Source organism: Drosophila albomicans, chromosome X (assembly GCF_009650485.2).
Source record: "Drosophila albomicans strain 15112-1751.03 chromosome X, ASM965048v2, whole genome shotgun sequence".
Lineage (NCBI taxonomy): Eukaryota > Metazoa > Arthropoda > Insecta > Diptera > Drosophilidae > Drosophila > Drosophila albomicans.
The window spans coordinates 21,787,366-21,809,751 of NC_047627.2; the positions used below are offsets into that span (position 1 = coordinate 21,787,366).

The following is a 22,386-nucleotide window of genomic DNA, read 5'->3' on the forward strand; positions in this document are numbered from 1 at the left end:
AGAGAGAGAGAGGTGAAGGTGGCGACGGCAGTTTGAAGAAAAGAGAGAAATAAAATGCGAGAAGAGGGCAACAGCAGCAGCCGTGAGCTGAGTGAATGTTGTTGAATGTTTAATGCTGAAAACTCAACGCCAGAGCAGCAGAGTTGGCCCAGTTTTTGCCTGTTTTCATACCCTCGTTAAGTCTCCTCTGACCTCCAATGCGATACCAGCAGTCATTTCGTCAGTCAGTCGCTCACTCACTCACTTAGTTAGTCAGTCAGTCAGTCAGTCAGTCAGTGAAAAGCCAACGCTAAGCCAATTAACTTTGCAAACTTATTCCGTGTGAAATTAATTACTTGATTTTTAATGCATCGCAATGCGGCTGTTTGTTGTTCCTATACTCTTTTTAATAGAGCATTATAATTGGCTGACGATACGTGTAGCTTCTACTCATACTTGTAATAAATTTCAGATGTTACACATCGAACACAATTCTTACATATTTCTGTTCTTTCATTAATCATTTTCAATAAATTTGTATATTTACTTAAAGAGCATTACATATTCGACATTTCATAAGCTCGCTTTCTAGTTATTTATTATTATTGTTTGTTGTTGCTGCTATTTTTTTGTTTCTTCTTGTTTTTTGCTTTGTGCGAAAAGATAACACAAACAAATTTAGCTGATGAATTTTTGATGCGATGTTTATTAATTCACAGCGCTAATTTTAGCGCTTCCGTTTTTTATTGCACTTTTGCAAACAAAAGTCTTCTAATGTCCTCAAAATTAGTTTGTGTTCTCTACACTTGAAAATGTTACAAAAGCAATTGCAACTCGGTAATAAATCAATAATTCAAATCTCTCAGTATTCAATTATACTAATTGTTTGCAACGATATTTCATCGTGACTTGACGAGTTTTTCTTATTTCAAGATCAATTTCGTATGCGTTGCGAGATCAGTTACGATATCTAATTTTGCTGCGTATATTACAAATAAAATAAAACACAAAAACGGAGCTTAGGGAGAAGAAGCAGTTCATGGAACTTGGAACTTTTTAAATTTTGCGACTTTTGTGTCGCTACGAACAAGTTGAAATTGTCCCTTGACAGCTTTTCCGAGCCGTTTTTGGCTAGGTCTTTTTATGGTTCAGACTTGTCCCGAGTTTTGCTCGTTATGTTTTATTTAATATGCTCATTTATCATACACAGGTCCCTCCCATTAAAGTGTTTTCTATGAGAGAGGAGCGGCTTTTTGCCTTTCTCAATGCCGCGAGGGCTTGTAAAAGTTTCTTAATAATAAATTGCTTAACTTTTATGTAAATAAAATCACAGAGTGTTCCCATAAGCTTATGGGAGTCGAGGATTGGTCTGGACACTCCTAGGGCTATCAACATGCCTTTTTCATTTTCATTTTATTATTATTTTCTTTCTTTCTTTTTTTTTGGTATGGACGAGAAGAATTTTACTAATCAACGGGAAGAAGCAAATATTGTTTATTATTATAAAATATGCTAATTGCTCAAAAGTAATTGTCAAGCAATTGACGAATCTCTTGAGATAACTGCTTGAATAAACTATGTGAAGTATGTTTGTTAATTGTTGCCTATCGTAAACATAAGAGAATACAAATAAGTAGAGTGTGCTCAACTGCGAGATACCGCTATTTTTATTGTTAAAATATACCAAATTGATATAACAAATAAATACAACATTGTACGTTATGTTTGGTATATTTATATACTGGTACATTTAAAATATACCATAGGGTAAAATATATACCAGGTAGTAAAACAGAATAGTTTTATTCATTACGCACAATTTAGTTTTAGTTTCACATTTTCAATAAAAACAAAACCGCGCGGTATTTTTATTGTTAAAAAACATACCTAATTAATATACCGAAGACTGCATTAGGTATATTGATATACTAGTACATTGGAAATACCAGAGAGTACAAATACATATCAAATAGTAATGCAACATAGTTTTCGATAATATGAACAAACTAGTTTTAGCTACGCATTTTCAAAAGTGTGGTAAATTTATTGTTGAAATATACTAAATTAATATACCGAAGTCTATATTACGTATATCAATACTTTAAAAATATACCAGTTAGTAATGAAGAATATTTTTGTAGATTATGCATAAACTACTTTTTGCTAGTTCTATAAATATAATAATTAAATAATAGTTTTCAAAAATCGACAAACTTCTTTGGATACTAGATACTTGCTAGATCTTAATATGTAATAATAACCGAGATGAGAGTTCAATTGAAACTGTTTGCTGAACACAGCACAGTTCATGCTAATTTCCTGCAAACAATTCTTTTTATTTTCAATTTTCGTTGTCATTTTGTTTTGTTGTAAGTGACTGCGGTTTGTGATTGTTTCCTGGCAAACGTTGACTCGCAAACTCAACGTTGTCAAACGATTTGCTGTTTCCTGTTACTGTTTGCTGTTTGCTGCTTGCTGTGTTCTCTCTGCCGCTTTCTGTTGTTGTTTACCCCATCATCAGTCGCCGTCAAACTCATCTGTATCCGTCAGTCAGGCCGAGGCATAATTTATATCAACAATTGTGATGCAAAGCAGCCTCTTAAATAAAAAACACGCGCTTGCCGCTCTCTCTCTCTAAATATATATATATGTATATAAGTCATCTTTAACATACACCAAAGAAAAAGCACTGAACCAAACTAAATCCTTATTTTCTCTTTTGTTTTTCCCTTTCTTGCAGGTGAGTTCTGAGTTGCAACGGCAGCGTAAAATTTTGTGTCATACCCGGGAAAGAAAAGAAAGGAATTTCAACTTCGACTTCTCAGTCTCTGATATTGACTGAGTCTCTGACTCGACTCGAGTATCTCTTTGGCGCAATATCATGGCAGGTATGTAGGTGATGGAGTATCGGAGACTGGCTGAAGCTCTCTACTGACATTTCGAACAATAAGCTTCAATTTGACGCTAAGAGGATATTGCAAAAGCATTGATGGTCTTATGTCAGGCAGATATCATCGTCACACTGTGGAGACTAGATTTGTTTTGCGTTTCTTTCTAAAAATCTTTGAAATTCTCTTTTGCAAAGTTTAGTATATTGATGTCTTTTTCATACTAAAGGAATCTCTAGTTTTATAAACTTTACTTCCAGATTGTGCAAATTATTGATTGACAATTTGTATTTAAGGAAATTTGTTGTTTCATTAGCCAAAAGGAATATACAGACACTTCTTTGGCATCAAGTAAAATGTTGTGCAAACTTTAAGCTGGGCTCAAATTCAGTTCATAAAAGTGCACTAAAGGGGAGACTTTAGTGTACACATTCACAATTGTGTCTGTGTTGTCAATTTTCATTCATTCCACAGTCCATGCTTCATAGTCAAAAGAAAAGTTAGCTTTCTCTGTTGCTAACTAATGCGTAGTAATGGGAGTGCCTCAATTATGGTCACTCGATGATGCTTTCCCCTTGTGTAACTCGCATATTAGTTGGAAGGCAAATGGAAAATGCAACCAGCAAAATAGGCATGTACATACAAATGGATTCTTGTGATCCCTAGCAGTCATTGTCATAAACGAAAAACTTTTGTAAATTTATGACAAGTAGCCAAAGACGAGATGTAACACGGATTACGACGACAACGTCGAAGGCGACACAATACAAGAAGAGAACATGGAAATGTATTGAGCATTAGAAGGGGCCAATGTGAAATCCATTGCATATCAAAAAGTTTTGGTTTGTTGTCGTCGTCGTCTGTCGTCGTCTTCAATTGTGTGTCTCCAGTTTTGTGGGTTGACGTTTGAGGGCCGAAAGTAATCAATGTTCAATACCGGAAACTATTCAATTTCCACACGGCATGAAACGTGCACGAAACGGAGCGAAGAGCGAATAGCAGAGCGTAACACGAGAGGCACATGGCACAAATGATACGGACAAGGACATGGCACATTGGACAGCACAAAGACATTGTAGATGAAGGGGTGGGCAGACAGAGGCGAGAGGAAGCAGGTGCTCCTTGAGTGCTGCGCATCACCTGGACTTGTGTTGTGGCTGCGGCTTCAGCTTCAGCTTCGGCTTCGGTATCCGTATCGGCTTCTTATTGTTCCTTCGTTGGCACGCACTTTTATCATTGATTGCATTAGCCGAACGGAAATTGCAAAAGCTTCTAAATCATTTATAGTGTTGTTCGCAAATGCAGTCACTCGATGCGTTGATGTGTGCGTGTCTCTGTGTTTGTGTGTGTGTGTGTGCTTAAGCTATAAACAACTATACACATTTATATAAAGTCCTTGACTAAGGCTAAGCAAAGGCCTAGAGGAAAATGCATTTTTGTATAGCACTTCAGCAGAGTAGAATAGAAATTCTTATAGTTATAGTAGCCTTTGAAACAAGAATCGTTTTTATACTCGCTACCTATAGAGTAAAAGGGTATTATTACTTTGTGCTGGGAGGAAATGGTGCTGCTTTGTCTGACAATCTGGTATATTTTGACCTCTATGGTATATTTCTTGTGTAGTACTTTGTCAATACACCAGATATAACTCATTTTGAATAAACGCAAAACAGTGCGGTATTATTCTTAAAATATACTGAAAATACCGAATCAACGAGTTATTATTAAAAAATTCTCAAAATTATACCACAAAAATACCAAATAGGTATATTTTTTGGCAAAAAAGTGTGGCCTTGTTGTTAAAAATATACCACAAATTATACCGAAAAATACTAAATCGGTATTTTTGGCAAATCAGTATGGTATTGTTATTAAAATATACCAAATTAATACTCCAAAATACTAAATCGGTATATTTTAGGAATAATACTGCAATGTTTTGCTTTCGAGTCGAGTGTGCTCGATTTTAGCGTATTAGCGTATTGACAATTTTGTCTTGAATGCTATTTCAATTCATTATCTTTAACCTAAACATCAAACATTTTCCATCCATTTTTATGCTGATTCATTTCTGCAACTAAAGCCAACTCTTTGCCCTTTTAAACTTCAATGATATATATAGGAAATACCCTTTGCAACTCTCTGCTACAGATAATAACATATTGCAAAAGTTTTTTTTGTAGCAACTGCATCGAACGATGGCATAAACAGCTTTTGGCAATCCATCAATCAGGAGCTGACTCTCAATTATTTATTGCAGTTTGCCAAAAAAAAAGGAGAGGAGAAATGAGCACCTTTAATATATGCGAATCTATGACAGAGAATGTCACACGGTCTGATGTTGATCAATTAGGTAGCTAATAGATTGCAAAGTCACATTCTTTACAGTCATATATCATGCAGGGAATGTATGCAGCAAATCTATGCTCTACGTTTAAAAGGAACAGCAAAAAAAAAAGCAACATTTGGTCGTCGTTTGTTTTACGACTCTTTCTAATTGCTGCTGCTGCTTGCTTGCTTGCTTTTCTCCTTTTCCATTTTCTATCCCTTCTCCATATTAATCTCTCGTTTATGCTTGTGAAACACGGTGGAGAAGGGGGGAGAGAAAAACCCTTAGGCCAAATCGAAGTGTTCGCACTTAAATTATTGGTTCGTAGAGCAACGAGACGAGAGCACGCAAAAGACCAAAAGAGGAAATTACCCACGATAAAGACGAAATGTTTTACGCTCTGCTGTGTGAATGCAACGAGACACAGCACTAAATCGAACGGCACACTCTGGGGCACTTAGACCATGTGAGAAATGCCTATGAAGTGGTCATAAAATCGGTACCGAAACTTTGGCAATTTCCTTAAAAGAAAGAGAGAGAGACCCGAAGCTGCCACTTGAAGCACAACACTTAAAGGCCTCCTCAGCCTACACAGAAAACGCAAAGACACCAAAAAACACAAGACCCCAAAATAGCCAAAGCCAATCAATTGGGACAGCAGCAGTAGCAGGAAAGACTTTAGTTCTTAGTCAGCTGCTCTCGCAGCTGCTTAAACTTTCAATGTTGAAGCCATGATTTCAATTCTGTCACTAAATATGCTGAACAAAAAGTTCCAAGAGCTTAATTTGCAATTGCAAAAATGGTTTCGTCACCCGCTGCTTTGGATAAACTTTACTTCAAAGTCAAAGCCAAAAGCCAAAAAAAAAAAAGTACCCCCCAAAAGCAATTGAAAAGATGGCAAATTTTTGAGTACCAGCTGAGGTTTCCCCTCGCTCAAAAAAGGGAAACGACTTTGGAGTGAAGCTTTTGCCTAGCCCAAGATTTCCAATTAAATATTTTACAAAGATTTTGCGAAAAAAAAGAGGAATCAGCTGCTCGCTTTTATCTGTTGCAGTTACGACTTCAACTTCGCCCATATATTAGTCATTGCCCCATTTTTTTTTTTTGTCAAGGTCATGCTTGACATGGGCAATTTTTTTTTGTATTTGGGATAGCACACACACAACTTGAATTCAATCTGTTGTGCGGGTCAAAAGAAAGATAGAAAATGTTTGATACACTCTCGGTTTGTCTGTGCTGTAAATAAGACTGATATTAAGTATACGCAATGAATACGTATTCTTGATACACTCCTTTCAACTTGGACTGATATTAAGTATACGCAACGTTGGACAACTGTGTTGGGTAGTTTGATAGTGGTCGATTTATTTAGATTGTCTCTGGAATTTTGTTTACTAGCCGGCACTTTAACAGCTGCTGTCTCTATCTCGAAGTCTGACAAAACTTTGAGACAATCGTCGCCTGACACTAAGAACCTAAAAACAAACTCTGACCACTTTGAAGTTTTGTGTCGAAAATATGCGTTCAAGTGCCTGCTGTGTGTTGGTCGTGAAGTGCGCTCTGGTTTTTGGTTTGCTTTTGTGGTTGTCCACAACAGCAACAATAACAAGAATACTGAACTCTGCCCCCGCATGTCAGTGAAATTACCACCAAATATTTTACACTGACTGACCTCAGTTTATGTGACTGAGTCTGACATCGACATCTCTCTCTCTCTCAGTCTCTCCCTCTCAACCGCTTTTCTTTAATTTTCAGCTTATGTTGCATAATTTTAGGCAGCAGCAAAGTTTGCTGATTAGGATGAGGAAAGAGTTGGGGGGCGGGAAGTATGCGTAAAGGATTGGAGATTGGCGCTTTGGAAATTGTGCGCTGACAGCATCGTTGAAAGTGCTTACTCGGTGAACGTTCGCTCGCTATTGGGATAAATACGATGATGTGTGTTATCTGCGTATCTACAGCATAACCTCCTCTCCGCCATTGTGTCCGGCGGAGTCAAATCAAATGGGCGGAAGGCAAACGCAGTCCGCAGTATCATCAGCTGCTGCTGCTGCTGCTAGAGAAAGCGAAAAGTGAGTGGAGCCAGGAGGAGCAGTGAAAGTGAGACAACAAGAAGAGCTAAGGCAACGGCAACGACGTTGTTGGGTTTATGGATACTCAATCACTTGATTGACAGGACAACAGCCAGCAAAAGAAAACTACCTGACGAGCACACAGAGAAACATACATTTGGTTATATTGCGGTTTTTATTATGCAACGAATCGGGTTCGTTAGGCGATGTCTATCAAACAGACACAACCAAAATACACAGAGAGAACAATTTTGGTCTAAAAGTGTGGTCGTTGAAGCATTCGTTAATCAAGTACAATTTTTGCAACATTACAAGTCGTAAAATTTTTATATATTAATTAAAAAAAGTGCAAAATTATATTGTAAAAATCACTGCCTCAATTTTTTTACTTAGCCATGTTTCTGAAATTAAGTATGTATATTTTTTGCTAAAGTATAATTATTTAATTTGATATATGTATAATTAAATAAATAATTGTAATATACAAATTTCTTTATTATGTATATTTTTAATTAAGTTTTGTATATGGATATTTTTATTAAATTCTTTCTTTAATGAATTCTTAATATTCATCTTTTATTTTTGTTTGTACATATTGAAATATTTATTTTATTTGTTACGTGTCAAAAAGATCAGCATATTTCGAATTAAAGTACACTAAACAAATCAGAGTGAAGATATTTTTGGATTTTGGGTATATTTTTCGTAAATTCATTAATGAAATTAATTAACCTCGTAATTTTGTTTCAAATGTTGATCATCAATTCTAGACATTGCTATGTTTATTTAATTTCAGTTTTATTTTATTTTGTATTAAAAGCATTTCTTGTACCTTGAAATATATATCATACATTTAGTATTTGTAAATGAATTTTACATATTTCTTTACATAATTAATTATTGTTTAATATACATATTTTAGTTGCAAAAATCGTACTTGAATTGCGAATTTCTTAGGCGTTTCTCTCTGTTTACCCAATCGCAAATTGATAGACTTTTTTTACCCGTACAGCACTCGTGTGGTCATAGAGTGTACTTTATTGAATACTTGCATAATTGATGACATAATCGCTGTGGCATTTTCTGGCGATTCATGCGCCAACCATAAGTAACCTATGATGTCCGATCTTTTTGGCATAACACATTTACTAACAGGCATTTCTCCCTAATTGCGATAGTCATCGCGATTTTGGTTTCAATGGTTGCCATGTAATGCTAAATGTAATTGCAGCAGCAGCAACAGAGAGCAGCGAAAGCAGCAGGCAAATGGCAAATGGCAATGAATTCAATTCAATTACATATCCTGTTGCTCTGTTCTGTTCTGTTGTTGGCTGAGGCAGGATATGCACATTCAATGCAAATGCCTCGCTCTCTCTCACACTCACTCTCTCTTTCTCTCGACTGCGCTTTAATGAGCAAAATAACATGCCATATTTATTCATTAATTTTGGCCATGGCCAACGTTGCGTTGCGTTGCGTTGCATCGCTTTCACTCGGTGTTGTCCAGAGTTGTGTGTGCAGCACCTCGTTGCAATTAGAAATTTGATATGCAAATGCGAGTGGAACATAAGGGAAGCTGCTGCCAATGCCGATGCTGTGTGTGTGTGTGTGTGTGTTGCTGCAATAAATCATATTCATAGCTTGCCAGATGAGCGAACATTCAATTTGCATGCTCTCCTCCTGCAGATGACAGACAGGCTATTTCTGGAGTTCTCTTTACTCCACTCCTCTCTCTCTTGCTCTCTCGATTTGGTTCATTTAACGGTCCAGCGGGATATGAAACAACAAAACGTTTTTGGTTTCCAATATACATACGTGTATGCATATATTATTTAATGGTATAGCAAGAACTTGCAAATTTTGCAATATTTGTCGTAATAACAATACATACAACATACATAATAATTATAATTAACATGTTGTGTGCACAATGCCATTGACACATGCCATTTTGTAATGAATTGTTTAGTAAATGAAAAGTACACTTCGATTGCACTTAGCGGCATCAACTCGAATCGAATGAATATGAATCAAATCGAACAAAAGCTTTAGCATTTCTTTTATAGTTTTTAATGTTTTCAAAACTCAGTATTTTCTATGTGACCTCTAAGTGCATTTTTTGTACACATATATCTCACTTAAATGACTCAAAAAAGATGCGAAAATTCAATAATATAAGTAGATGAAAAGTTCACTTTGATTTCGCTTAGGGGCCTAAAGTAATGCAATCGAGTTTCTTGTACAGCTTTCAATGTCATCAAAAGTCTGATTTTATTTGTGTGACATTTACTAACATCTTTTCCTACAACTTTATCTCACTTAAATGCCTCAAAATTGGCGCTTAAACGAACAGCAGAATGATCTGGGCTTTTCTTTTTTAATGCTTAAGGTTTGTATCTAAACGAGATAAGAAAAGCTTTACCTCAAAATATAGAGTAGTGACCCTTTAGTCGAAAATACGTTTATCGTAGTGGCCATTAAGCGAGATGTGGGTGTATTATTATGCTAGAAGAGCGTTTTTTATTTGCTCTCGAACAGCTAAAGCATAAATTTGAATGGCTGCCATTTTGGGACACAGAGATTAAAATGGCCGCGACCTTCATGGCAATTGCCAGCACAAAACTGCATAGTTAACATTTCTGTACTATTTTTAGTTATGGGTTTCATAGCATGGCCACTTGCATAACCCGCATTGACTAACCACCTTCAACCAGCACCCAACTACGCGTCATTCATTGCAGTCATAAGACCAAGCCACGTACACACAAAATATGAGACTGAAGTGCATAAAATGGCATAATAAATCAGTTTTTATATTCAATGTCCATCATTTGGAATAGTATATGCCATAAATATGAGCCTCACACATCGATATCGTATGGCATCGACGTAGGCGTATACGCAATTTTCTACATGAAATCCCAGTGAATAGCACCATGAATAGGCTGTAATGTGCGCGATAATAATTGCAATTGCGATCGAGTACGTTTTTATGACTCAATTGTAATAACGTGTGTGCTCATTTATGCTCCAAGTTTGACACAGAATCGATGCAGATATAACAGATTGACTTAACATAGAGAAATTATTTCACAATCAAAACGCAAATTGGTGAAACTGTTTTTTGATAAACATAAAAAATAGAACAATATTATCACTTTAGGTTGATTACCTTAGGTCACTTTAGGTTGAGTTATTTGTTTTGAATCAAGAGTAAACTCAATCTAAAGAATCTTCAAAATTCATCATCTTAAGAACCTAAAAGTTACTACTAAAATTATTTTTGAAATCATTTCATAAGTTATCTGTTTATTACCGTGAAAAGAAGTGAACAAAAAATACAATTACACAAGAAATTGAAAACTATTAAATTAATTGATAATTCAAAATTGAGTTCAGTAAATAAAAAAACAAAATTAAATTCTAAAGTAAAAAATTCATTTTATGGTATACTATTTGGATAAAGAAAAAAATCTGTATTATAAAATCAAATTAGTTCACTGCCAACAACTCTACAAAATAAATAGAGCTTTGCTTCAAAAGTATGAAGCAGTTATTATAATGCTCATTGCTATTATTTATGCGCATTAAGCAACAGAAAATGAATATTCGCCAGCAGAGAGCTGTTGTTAAGTATACGCATCGTATGCAGCACACACTCGCATTATCACATAATGAGATCAAAGCAGCAGACGCTGCCAACAATTAGTTGACAACAATATTCAGTTTCTTAAGAACTGTTCGCCTGCGGCAATGTTTCACATTTGCCCAAAATTACAACGAACCAGGGAGTAGAGGAAGCTGGCTGGCTGGGGAGACAGAGAGAGAAGGAGAGAGAAAGAGGGGGGGAGGGAAAGCAGAAGCTGGAACTGGAGCTGGAGGGCGGCAACAGGTTGCCAAGCAGAGCGCCAAAGTGTGCGCTTGGCATGTTTGTGACTCATGCAGACATTCAACAACAGTTTTTTGTTTGTAGTGAAATGAGCGCATTAAATTTAAGCTCTGAGAAGCTGGCTTAAATAAAATTAAATACTAAAAGCGTACTTAAACGAATAGTAAATCGTGATTATAGCAAAATAACTAATTTCAAAAATTTAACAAAACTTGAAAATTTAAGAAAACATAAATCGATTTCATTTGACTTCTTGGCGCAGCTTCTCAGCGCTCATTTAATGCGCGTTAACTTCATAAGTTGATTGAATTTGCCAGCACAACTCAAGAAGAGAGACAGAGAGAGAGAGAGAGGGAAAGCGCGTGAGAGACTCTCACAAATTAACTTAGACATTGTATTTGATGGCAGCGTAAAAGAGATTAAGTATACGAGCTGCAGACCGCATATGGTAACAAGAAACCACAGTGCAAATTACGTATACGCACTGTATGCAGTAAACATGGTTTCGAAGACATTGTAGCTTGTAGCTTTAGCATCAGCTTTAGCTGGAAAATTTGCTGGTCGTGAAATCTATTTTGTGTTGGCAATTTATTTTAAATCGCATATTAGCACGCTTTAATGGATTGTCCCTCATCTTTTTTGTTGTTACGTTTCTCTAACTACGACTACGACTTCGACTATATGCATACACATAGATAGAATAAAACATATTTTTATTTATGACAGCGCATAAAAAATAATACGCAAAAGTTTATGGTTCGCCGGGCACAAAATGAAAAATTGGTTTTACACGCGGCAAAACGTGCTGAGACAATAATGATGATAAAAAGCTGATAGTAGCACAACACGATAATAATAACGATAACGATAATGATGATGATGATTGTGATGCAGGCCAGTTCATGGAGGAGCTGTGTTTAGCCGGAAGCTGGACGACATGACAATACCCAGCCGGGCTAACCAAATAGCCAACCAGCAAGTCAGGCAGCCAGCCACCCAGCCAGTCAGCCATCCATAAATTATGGCCTAGCGTTAATGCCGCAAACACACATGGAAGCGGCAATTCAATCGATAGAGCGATACGACGCGATATTTCGAAATTGTTATAGCGCAGTCAAAACGCTGGGGGCGTGTCTCTGTACAAGTGCCACTGCAATCCAATAATAATTGCCGCAATTATGAGGGATTTTTTTTTTTATTTGATTTGTAGTAAATGTATTTCAAAAATGATTATTATAATTTTATTGTAATAACAAATACAATTCATTATTAAAATGAGATAAACTAGAGCGACAAAAGTTTTCAGGCTACATTTAAAAAATGTTTGATATAATTTATTTATGCATTGCTTTGTAAATACAATCATCAATTCTACGAGTGAAAGCGCTGTTCTCAGATAAATGAAATAAATGAGGTGCGAAGGTGTACAAATTTAAGTGTGACCGTTTTAGCAACATTTGTGTGCCTAAATTTGGTGGCTAAATGAAATTATTGAAGGAAATGATCTCATATTCTTTGCCTATTTCTATAGGTCGATTTTTTAAATTTTAAATTTCATTTGCAGTCCTCCGACTCCACAGTTGTAATTCATGCTATTTCTCTTCTTGAGAAAGTGCCTCACATGCTTTCATCTCATTGTTTTTCAATTAAACTTGTTTTTTCATTTGATCGCTTTGCCGATAGGGAAAATAGATTGTCTAGTTTGGATTTGACATTCCAGTATCGAAGTATCAATATACTATACTTTATTTATTTTGTGCTTGACTGTCTTTTTCATGGAAAAATGGGATTTCGTTCATGTGAGCACAACGCATAACTAGAAACTTCAGATCGATTTCAATTCCAAGAAGAAATTTCTTTGTAATACACAAACTAGTTCTTCAAATTCAAATGCTGCGATTGTTTACCTCATGGTGAAACGCAGTCGATTGTAAGTTTAAATTTGCTAATTTCACTGCTGTAAATTCAATATTTAAATGAAAATTGGAATGCCACGATTATTGAAGACTGCGTTGCAAACATATTTCAAGATTTTGCAATTTGTTATTTGCATTTGCATTCATAGGCAAGGCAAGACAGTCTACACACAACATATTTTTCCAAGTAGTATATTTTTCTTTTTCTTTTTTGCACTTTTCGTTTGTGATTGCAATTAGCGATTGCTCTTGTTGATTCTATAGTACACCAAGCCAGAGTCTGAGGCCGGATTGCATCAATAAACGAGACAATTAGCAGTGCACGCTTGAGCTTATCTATTGAGTAGATTGCGCTGTACACAGACCTTGCTCCAAGATGTGCACTGATTTTCATATGGTTGCTCTAATTGCATCTCAGGATGCTGATGCTGATGCTGATGCTATGGCAACTATAAAATAGTTCAGTCCACTTTGGCTGCTAATTAGATTTTTCTACGCTCGGCAAATCCAACGAACCTTATTGGGGCAAACTTAACTTTCACAACACTTTGCCCAATCCCTTTTTTCGCCCCCATCTCGATGTGTATTCAGGCATGGGCAATAATTCTCGGCAGCAGTCATAACCGTAATCACAATCATGAGCACAATTTCATTTGAGAGTTGCTCGCCAAGTTTTCCGTGTGCTTAATGAGGCTAAAATCAAGTGAATATGCTCGCAAGACGAGCTTTAACTTCCGAATTAACCAACGAATTGAAATGGATATTATATAGTACTTGCATAATAATTGATTTTTATTGTATACACACATCGTTTGGTTTAGTCCCTCGATTAGTCGTTCACTCAAGCACAGAATATATGTATGTATACTATAAAGCCATTGACAACATTGCATTCTTTTTGTGTGTGTTTTTTTTTTTGCACACAGTTTATCAACTGATTTTTTGCGAATTCACATTTCACTGCGCATTTTTTTTATACCAACACTAGTATAAAAATTGTCAAAGTTATTTAGGAAATACTTTTGTTTGAGGAAACATGACTACTTACTACGGCTTGCTTTGACTGTTGTTTTCAAAATAGTACGGTATCAATATACCATATATATATAATTTGGTATATTTTAGTATTTTCAGTATATTTCAAGTTGCGCAGAATAACAATCTGGTATATTTTGTAAGTGGCGCTGTATCAATATTTTGATATATTTTTAGTATTTTTGGTATAAATTAAATTGTTTTGTCTGGCTATGCGATATATTTTGAAAGAAGTGCGATATATATATACCAATTTTCTCATTTGGTATATTTTTAGTATTTTTTGGCATATTTTAAGAATAATACCGGACTGTTTTACTTACATTCCATATGGGTAGCGGGTATCTCACAGTCGAGCACACTTCGACAATAGCTGTCTTACTTGTTTTATTTCATTATATTTATAAATTTTTTTCTATACCTTCTTTTTTTTTTAAATTTTTTTGTGTGTACTTATCGCTGACTCCTCTTCCCCAGTTAGGCAGAAAGTGCACTCGCAATATTTCTCATGCCAACACACACACACACACACTCACATTCATGTAGCTGCGGGTTAACAAAAAGAAAAAAAAATGAAATAAAAAAAAAAAATTACGCCCAGAGTGGGCATAATGTTTAGTGCTTTTTGTTGTTAAGAGTTTTTTGCTCGAGCCATAAATTTAATGTGTGTGTAATGTGCTGCAGTCGACAAACACACACACACACACATCCAGACTTACATCCTTTATATGTGTGTGTGTAGCGAATGCAGCTTTTGTATGTAACCCGGTTCAGTGGCATCGTCTAAAGGGATTTCAATTCCACATAAAGCAAGTTCTAAAGTTTTAGACAGCAATTACACTAAGTATGCGCTGAGATTTAACAGCTATTTACAATTTCCTTTTCCTTTCATGCATTCGGATCGTGCATAAAACAATCGAAAAATAAGACTTGAATTGATTTATTACTTTTGGTTGTAAAGTTTTCTTTTTCTAATTGGTGTGTGGATTATTAATGGGAATTTATTTAGCTTCAGCTCACTTTTATAAAGTTCACATCCCTAGATAATCCAGAGAGACAAAAACTATAACTAACTATAAAAAAACGAGTTCGATTTCATTGTAAAAAGGATAAAGATTTGGAGTAACAAAGTAAAACTCTTATTATATTTAGACTTTTCTTTATAAATTAATAACGGAAAACAAAGTTATAAAATCAAGACTTAAGTCTTTGGTCAAGAGTATGAAAATACATTTTGATTTCAAGAACATTAGATATAAGATCAAGGTTCCAATTAATAAGAGGACAACATAATACAGTTTTATATATTAAAAAAAGATAATACCATACAAATGATTTGATGACTTTCCCAAAATAATAACTTTTAAGTCAAATTATGGCAATTTATGCCAGCTCTGTATCATTTAAAGTTATGTAAATTGCAAATAATAACTAAATGTTAAACTTTGCTGCTAAGTTTCCATAGAGTTGACACAATTTATAATTATTGGTTGCCAATAAGGTTGTAAAATTATTACGCAATCTCTGGCTTCGACTATGCAAGAAAACTATTAAGGTACCTAAAAGAGGCAAATTTACTTTTGAGCTATAGAACATTACTTTTTATTTAACTTTGAACTCGACACACATGCATGCACACACACACATTAACAAGTGCCTCGAATATCGAAACACATCTGTGCAAACTGTTGGCATTAAGGATCTGCCTCTGGCTATTTCCTCAGTTATGGCCACATTCCCTCTCACTCTCTCTATCTGTGTGTGTGTGTTACTGATATGTATCAATGAAGGTCATAATATCAAAATTTAAATATTCATAAATACTTTCAACACATGCGTGCCACCAAGGGTTTTCCTTCTACATTTTTTTCCTTTTCTTTTTTCATTGTCATTTTCATTGCTGTGTTGTGGTTGCCGTTGCCGTTGCCATTGTCGTTCTCTACTTGTTGTTGTGGCTGTTGCGCGACTACAAGAAATGTGACCTCATAAAATGAAGAAATTTATTTGCCAGCAAGAAATCACTTAAATATGCTGCCACGTGCTGCCTTCCTGCCTCATCTGTTCTACCGGCTCACCGGCTCATCGGCTTTCCTTCGCTCGCTCGCAGCTCTGCAGCCAGTTTATTATTTCATTTGCTTATTGGTAAACCTAGGCATGGGCATAAGGAGCATGGAGCATGGAGCATTGAGCGTCGAGCGTTACTTACTCGCTTCTGGGCGTGTCGAGCAGCAGCCTTTGTTTAATTGAACTGCAGTTACTGCGGGTGGGCGGAAGAGAGGGGGGTCTTCAATGGGTTAACCACCGTTATAATAAATAGACACACCCCGAGTTTCGTATGCGTTTAATTGCTGCAACATTTGCGAACCATTTGCTAGCCACTTTCATTACAACAGCGACTAGCTTGAATATACATTTATTTGGGGGGCCCACTAAGCTGCAGTTAACCGTTAACCGTTAACTACACCAGCGTGAATTACTGTTATTGAAATATCTAACGTGCTAACGAGAAGGCTTGGCTTGACCCAATGAAGCATTAACAATTACGATCTCGACGATTAAATGAGTAAATATATTCCCTCAATTCACTCATAAAAAAAATTGTAACTACTATAAAGAGTTTGTTATTTTGTGATTTATATTACAAATATTACAAACAAATTTTATCGCCTCTCTCTTGAGCTATAAAATAAATTTGCATCTGATATCCATCCATAAATAACTAATTAACTAAGTAGTGTTTCCGCATAAGTAATTCAATTAATAAAGTACTATATTTAAAATCTACTTACTTGCACATTAAAAACGGCTAACTGAACTAAATATGGACGGTAAGAGCTTGGAGGCTGCAGTTTTTACACCACTTTCTTTATTTTATCGTGCATTAAGAAAACCTTTTATGACGTAATGACTGACTGCAATTTATATTAAAGATCAGTCTCAATGGTAATAGCTAGGAGGCTGTAGTTTTTACACCGCTTTCTTTATTTTGGTGTGCATTAAGGTAGCCTCTCAGTTAAATATGTCCAACGTTATTTCTCTAGAATATATTTTAGTAGATTATAATGTCTCCTGTCTGACTGCAATACTTCTCGAGGGACAGCCTTGACGGTACGTGCTAGGAGGCTGAAGTTTCTACACATCCATCAATGTTTTATTGAGTATTAAGTTAGCTATTTGGAACTTTCTTACATATAAAATATCTTCAAATACATATTAAAGCCCAACATTAATGGTAACAGCTAGGAGGCTGCAGCTTTGACACTGATATTAATAGTTAAGTATGGACAATGTTATCTATTTAGAATGTATTTTAGTAGATTATAATGTCTCCTGTCTGACTGCAATACTTTTCGAGGGACATTCTTGACGGTACGCGCTAGGCTAAGCTAAGCCCACCATTAATGGTAAGAGCTAGGAGGCTGCAATTTTTACACAGCTTTTATTGTGTATTAAGTTAGCCATTTCGAATATTCTTACATGTAAAATGCACTTATTACACTACATAATAGTAGGACAACAACATTAATGGTAAGTGCCAGGAGGCTGTACTTCTAACGCTGCTTTCTATATCAGAGATCTGCGATGTTTCCCAGCTGAACATAAAGAAGTATAATAGAAGCTTTTGCGAATGTTTCCTGTGGTCATTTCTTCATTCTTTACTTCTATGACCTATAGAGAAAGTTGACTATTGAAATTTCCTGCCAACGCCATTGAAATTAATGAACTTCTCTTTGGTAATTTCCATGACATTCCCAAATACGTTTTAGTGCAAGTTCGGAAGTGTTTGTGGAATATATGGCCGACTGTTTTTGGGAAACGACTTAGAATATCTGAATATCTCAAGCAACAAATTGCCATTTCCTTTTCATAATCGCCGTCGACGACGCGTCGTCAGCTAATTAACTGTTTTTATTCACGCGCCATTGTTTATGGTGACGGGGCTTAGCAGAAGGAACAAAGGATGCAAAGGGATATTTGTTGTGGCTGTTTTTGTAACTTTTCTCGTTCTTGTTCTCGGTCTCTCACACCACATAAGTTTCATTTGTTGCTCCTTTTATTGTCGTTGGCCACGTTACGCCCTCAAATATCTAATGCTGCACAGCCTCCTCTCTCTCCGTTGGGTTGTGTTATTTTTTGTTCTCTACTTTTTCGCACAACACAAAACACTTGTTGTTGGGCATGCTGCCATCTCTCTGTGATGTTGTTGTTGCTGTCGCTTCTGCTGTCATCGTTACCTTTTTCTTTTTTTGTTTTTGGGTTTTTATTAAAAAGCTGAGACAAGAACGATTCACAAGAGTGGCAAAAATGCAGAAGAACATAACGCAGTTCTTGTTGTTGTTGGTTGTTGTTGGGTTTATTCTTTTTGGCTGCTATGAATTTGTCTGACATTGCCTAAAACGCCTACAGAAAAGTCTTAACAAGAAGAGACAACTACACCAACGATTGGCCTACAAGCAAAAGGGTTATTAGAACGTAGTGATAGGGAAACATCAATTCGAACTTTTTATTTTTTCATTTGTGAGCATTTATAGATTGGAGAGAAGTTAGTATTAGTTAAAGGAAATGGTCACACTCAAAATTACTATTAGCCAGGGTATGTGACTGTTGTGCACACTCGGCTAGATTGTTTTGGGCTTTGCTGTGCGTTGTAGTTGTTGCCATTGTTATGGTTGTTTATTGTCTTACTTTGTGCCGTGTTTGCCTTTGTCATGTTGCTGTTGCTGTTGTTGCGTGGTTGTCGTGTTACCATGTCCAGGCTGTCGTGTCGTCCTCTGCTGTCAGGCTTAAAGGCAAGGCGCACAACACACACACACACACAGAGCAAGTGACAAGTGCAAGAATCCTTCGTACTTACTTACTTACTCACTTAACGATCCAAGCTTATTTTGGGAAGCAAGGCGTACAATAATAACTGTTGGCATCTTTTGTGAAACACCACATCCACAGCCTCAATTCCCCCCTCCTCCCTGCCTCGACTTGCTCACAACAGAAAAAAGCAAAAATAAAAATTAATATCAAAATGAAACCAAGTAAGAAAGCTTCACTCGAGTGTGCTCGACTGTGTGGTACACGGTACTTTTTTTCTTTTATTTATAAATACAAAAAAGTACTTGTGAAAAGAATTTCTAAATATATATTTAGTTACTGTACAAACAATTTTAATCTATAGAAGGTATTTAAACAAAAAATATTGCCTAAAATAATTTCCTAGATTCCGATCGCATTTTTAGATATAATTTTCATCATATAAAATGCACATGTTGACTATTATTTTCCATTTTTTAGATGTCCCCATCCATTTCCATCTAATTCTGACACACATTTTTGATTGCCACCAAATTAAAATACCCTCTTAACCAATCTGCACCGGGTATAATGTTAGCAAAAGGTTTGTGTGCGCAAGGCTTTAGCTAGCGTTACACAGAGAATGTACGATGAAAATTGGCAGCAGGGGAATAAATTTGCTGATAAAGTTGGGCACCGCGTTGCAAGTAAAGTTAGAGAAAAACTCCATTTCCAACAGACTGCCAAGAAAGAAAAATGCAGAAAATATTTAAAGTGTCAAACATAAAGACGTTGTTAAATAGAAAATAATGCACACAAACACAATCAAAATCGACTTTGACAATTTGATTGAATAGCGAAAGGTATAAATTATAATGCCTTGTTTACTTTTCTGCTCAGGGTATAAGAAAATGTATGGAAACTGACTTGACAATAATTCAAAGTGAATTTTAATGTTTACCAAATTTAATTGCATTATTTTGCTGTTCATTTTTGATTTATGAAAATGTAACAAAATTGATATAATGTCAGTTTATTATAAGGAATAATTACTTCAACTGCTACCGATATTCAAAATAGAATTTGAAATCATAATTTAATATAAAACTGTTGCACTATTAATAATAGAATTTGTTTTTAATTCATAATAAATTGAAAGCAGATTTAAACAATCGAAAAGAAAAGTTCACTCAAATATGGAAAATTTGCAACATAATAAGGCATTTGAAAGAATTAGTCTCGAGTAATATGTGCATAAGTACAATAGACTTTTAAATTGAAAATTGTTTTGCTTTTGCAGCGTTGTAATTACTTAAGTAATGGTAATTGATGGTAATGCAAACCATTAAGTTGGCGTAATTTTTTTTTTCTTTTACGTTGTGCTCTTAACGAGCTGAAGTTGTTGCAGTTGAAGCTGAAGCCGATGCTTTCTACGGGGCATAACCCTTAAATGCTTTTGAGGGGGAATAGCGAAGGAAATGAGTGAAGAGGGAAGGGGAAGGGCAAGGGGGAAGGCAGAGCAGACACTTCATTCATTTGGCGGGGCCACATGGCATTCGTTTGCTGCTGCTGCTGTTTGCCGCACACGGCGTATACTTAACATTCACGACATTCGCCGTTGCCTTTTAAGTCGCCTTTTGCTGCCATAAATTAAACATAATTAAAATGTAAATGGAGCAGCAAGCTCACACACATTGCCAAAGTTGGTTGCTCTTGTTGTTGTTGTTGTTGTTGTTGTGCGTAGCGTGCTAATTATTTTGTTATTATTACCTTTGCTTGGGGGCTAATTATTTATTGAGAATTATTTGATGCTCATATTTTACAACTCACTTGCTCTCCCTTTCTCTCTCTCTCTCTCTCTCTCTGCTGATGATCGCTGCTTTGTTGATCCCTACTATATATCGCATCAGGCTCAAGGCTATGTTAGCTGCAGCAAATTTAAGCACCATCGCCCCGCCCCCGCTCTCCTCCCCCACCCACGCTAATCACCTAAGAGAAGGCCATTTAAAAAAAAGAAAGAAAGAAGAGCTTTTGCAGCAGCAAACGAAACGTTTCGTTTACCAATTTGTTGCTGCTGCTCTGTTTTGATGTTTCGCTTGTTTGCCATTTCGTTTCATGCTCGCGCTTTCTGCACTTCGTTTGCTCTCTCTCTCCCGTTTCATTGCCATTGCGTTTCAATGCTCAGTTCTAGTGCTTTGGGTGCCCATCGTCGTCGTCGTCGTTGCTTCGTCGGGGCAACGAGCGAAACATCTTCGGTCGCGGCATTGCGATTCCATTTCGTTTCGGTTGGGCCAGTTGATTCCACTTACCGCACTCGCCTGTTGTCTGCTCAACTGCGGCCACGCGTTGCTCGCAGCAACAACAACAGCAACAACAACAATAACGAAAGCAACAAGAACCCCCAATAAGAATAGCAAAAACAACAAAAAACCGAACCCCCAACTCACAAGAACCCGAAAAGTGAAACAATAATAAAACATAGCATACCAAAAAAAAAAAAAAGAAAGAAAAAAAGTAAACACGCGTCTCGTGATATTTTTTTTGTAGTTGTTGTTGTTGTTAAATATTTGATATTGTCTAACGGCAAACGTATATATAATTTTAATTAAACCAAGTTTTAAGTGTATGTGCGCTATGCTATGTTTGTATAAGTGAGAGTCTGTGTGTGTGTGCGTGTGTGTGTGTGTGCGCAACAGTTCAACGAGGCAGCACAAAGTTGACTACATACAAATTTTTACTATGCACAACTCAAACTAATCAACAACGGCGGCAGCAACAAAAGCAACAAACAAAAACACACTAGCAAAAACATAACTTGCATATGTGTGTGTGTGTGTGTGTGTGTTGCCTCTAAGGTAGCGAGAGTAAAAGCAACACACATACATACATACACACATGTGATGGATGTCCGTGTGACGAAGAGCGAAGTAAAGTGAAAGAAGAAGAAGAAGAGGGAGACGATGCTGCTTGACACGTTTCTTCTGCATTCCCAGAGCACATTCTCAGCAGCCTCCTGGGCAACTTTTGCTACATACATACATATATAAAGCTAGCTATATCACTCAGTCAGCTAGGCAGTCGCAGTCCAGTCGCTGTTGCTGTTGCTCTCGGGTATTTGTTTTTGTTGCGTTGCGTTATTTTTTTTTAATTACCGCATAGTCATGTCCTTGAGCCTCGCTCATCTTATGTCGCCAAGCAAAACACACATATCTCTTGCACAATGTTTATATTTAAACGCATCTCTCGAGAGTTGAGAGCCAAAACAAAAACAAACACAAACTGAAAACTGAAAACGAAAAAAACAGAACTGAAAATGAGGCATCAGCAGAGCACATTTCATATATATATCCACTATATATCTATCTACTTGAATGCTGGCGTAAAACTGACAAAAATTTTAAACATTTCATCTTCTTTTTTTTTTGTTTTTTTTTCAATTATTTCCTATTGAATTGAAATGATAATAATATTAGCGCCCATAAATAGGCAATGCAAG

The 22,386-nt window shown here is 36.2% G+C and overlaps 1 protein-coding gene across 6 annotated transcripts in view; it reads left to right on the top strand.

Annotated features, from left to right (window-relative positions):
* The window catches only part of LOC117573517 (mannosyl-oligosaccharide alpha-1,2-mannosidase IA), a 66,298-nt gene that overhangs the window by 26,940 nt on the left and 16,972 nt on the right, over positions 1-22,386 (top strand). Inside the window, exon 1 of one of the 6 annotated variants that reach the window (XM_034256763.2) lies at positions 21,425-21,513. The exons of the other annotated variants lie outside the window; for them this stretch is intronic. The gene's annotated coding sequence lies outside the window, so the exon portion shown is untranslated. Of the gene's footprint in view, positions 1-21,424; positions 21,514-22,386 lie in introns of those variants that run through there. 6 annotated transcript variants of the gene reach the window in all.